The sequence below is a fragment of the Melospiza melodia genome, unplaced genomic scaffold (genome assembly GCF_035770615.1).
Source record: "Melospiza melodia melodia isolate bMelMel2 unplaced genomic scaffold, bMelMel2.pri scaffold_28, whole genome shotgun sequence".
NCBI classification, from domain to species: domain Eukaryota; kingdom Metazoa; phylum Chordata; class Aves; order Passeriformes; family Passerellidae; genus Melospiza; species Melospiza melodia.
Window position 1 is genome coordinate 6,479,111 of NW_026948600.1, and position 2,893 is coordinate 6,482,003.

The window sequence follows — 2,893 nt, forward strand, 5'->3', positions numbered from 1 at the left end:
TGTCATACTTGTGAACATGAGCATACGTGGGGAAAAAGCTGGCAAGATGAATTAAGGAGACAAACAGGGCAAAACGCATATATAGCTTTAAATCTTTATGAGTCTCCTGAACAGAAGGTTCTTGCTTATTATCGATGGGAAATACAATGTATTGTAGATAGAATTAGGGTTCAAAGTAAATCACGTATAGTTTCTATAAGGTGTAGGAAATTAGTGCCTTTAACACAGCATTCAGTTGTAGGACCCTTCCAAGGGGATCCTGATAGAGCATTAGATTGCTGCATTGATAAGTTGCAAAAATTAAGTTTGAAAGTGGCAGGACCAGTGAAATTAGGAGCAGCAAGATTGAAGACAGATAAGAAAAAGAAGGCAAAAAAAGGGAACGGTCTCATTTGAATAGGGGTATCAGTGATTGCTAATTAATTTTCTATGATTAGAACAATTTTACTGTTGTGGGACCCTCGGGAGGATATAGTTGTTGAGGAGGATAACGAACAAGAACTACAATTACGAAATAAGATACACCTTGTGTTAAAGAAAGACCTTGAGCTGTTAGCCTCATATAGTAAAGAGGCTGAAGAGGCTTTGCGATCACCACCATTGAATTGGTTGCATTGGGTTGAAGAAACAGAATTTTATACTGGTCCTTACTTACATTCGCTTCCTTGTTATGTTTGCAAAAAGGATAAAGATAAATGCTATGCATGGGTAGCTTTGCATTGTGCAGATTGTAATCAGGTTTATTGGTATTCACAGAAGTCATTGGGATATTTATGGTGTACATCTTGTTTTGGAAAGTGGATTCGAAATCATATCTGGGTTAGAGCTCTTGAACAAAGTACTGGCCTGCCAGGACGGACAGGATTACAGCTCTTTGAGAGTGCAGAACAAGTGGTTATAGCATATCTTAGGTGGAAGTTACAGGAAAACCTTAGAATATTTGAAATTACTAGAGCCTCATGCATCATAGCAGCTCGCTGCAAAGCTGATTTGCCTTCAAACTTACCTCGTGCTATACCTGTGAGCAAGGATGCTGATTTAGAATTAGATCAGTATATTCAAGAATTGACTCAGCCTTACAATAGACAATCTAGCAAACCAGGGAAAAGACAGCGAAGAAAGGAAAAACAATGTAAGCAGAAGGAAGAAAAGGAGAAGCAAAGCAAGCAGAAAGAAAAATGAGGTTTGTTTTTGTAATACTGCTCAATGCTGTAGCAAGTGAAGCAGTAGGAGTAACACACTTTAGTCAACCAAGGGAAAATTTATGGGTAACACTTGCTAATCAAACTAACCAATCATCACTTTGTCTTAGTCTTGGAGGAGTCACTAACCCATTTCGAACATGCCTGGTGGGACTTCTGGTGTGGTCTCCTGGAGAATTTTGCAGTTTGATAAACAATCAAACCTTATGTATGTCTAACACGTCAAACATCACATTGCCGGTGCAACAAGGGTATACTGCAGGTCAGAGTGATGGCTATCGTCAATGCTTACTAATCCAATCACTTAACACCTCTTTGCATTCTCCTCCTGAAGAATTGGATCTTTTTGGAAGTACAAATGCCAGCATATCTAACACTACAGCTGGTGGATGGTTTAGCTTCAAACTTTTGGGTGCTCAGAATTTAAACCAACCTAAAGAAACATGGGCCACCCTAGATTCATCCCTGAATGTGAGTGAATTCTCTCCACAGCATTACAGTCAATGTAACGGCACAAATATCACAGCACCAATGAAATTACCCACAGGAATATTTTTGATTTGTGGAGACAGGGCATGGAATGGTATACCAGCTAAACCACAAGGTGGACCCTGTTTTTTGGGAAAATTGTCACTGTTTCATCCTAATGTGTCCTTGCTAATGCAGCTGAGTCAAAATTCAAACAGGAGAAAACGTAGCATACATGACTTAGACTGCAGCAAGATAGGAGATCCACGATTTTGGGGCACATTCAAACAGGTGGTGGTTTCAACTATCTTACCAGGAGGATCTGCCAATAAAGCCATGAATTTAGCAAAACAATTAGGATGCTGGGCAAAGAATGAGCTGAACAAGACATCACAAATTCTAGACATGCTAACTGCAGATGTGCAAAGTGTTAACCATGCTGTTTTGCAAAATAGAGCTGCTGTAGATTTTTTGCTCTTCGCACAAGGGCATGGATGTGAAGAGTTCGAGGGAATGTGTTGCATGAATCTGTCTGATCATTCAGTGTCCATTCACACTAAGATAAAAGAATTACAACAGGGACTTCACAAACTTAAGGAAGAAGACGGTTTAGGAATTGACGAATGGCTTAAAGGCTTAGGACTCGGACCGTGGCTGAGGAACCTTGTGATCTATGCTATAGGACTGCTGGGTGTAATTTTACTGTTTTTGCTTATTTTGCCTTGTATCTTTAACTGTATTCAAAACATGGTCAGCCGTACAATAGCAAAAACATGGCAAACTAATCTCCTAGCACAAGAAGAAAATGGGGGAAATGTGGAGAGCATTATTAATAATTGGTTAGCTGAGAAAGGCCACACTGATATAATGCCACTGGTTAAGCTGAAGGAGAAAAGTCAGCAGTCAGCAAGCTGAAAGGAAGAGTCAGCAGCGACCTTGCTGCAACATGAGGATAGGGAGTTGAGATTAGTCCTGAATACATCCTAAGAATATGTAGAAAGTATCAAAAGTAGAACCATAGGAATGTAGAAGTAGGTGTAGGTGCTGATATGTAAGCTGACCAATCCTGAGCTCAACTTTTGCAATATGTATGAAGCTCATTATTAACTGTATTTAACCCGCCGTACTGATCAATAAAATTGAGCCTGTGATGATCAAACTGATGTCCTGGTTCCCTTCCGTCGACAGCCTTCAAACCAGAAAAAAACTCAAAGTGCTTATCC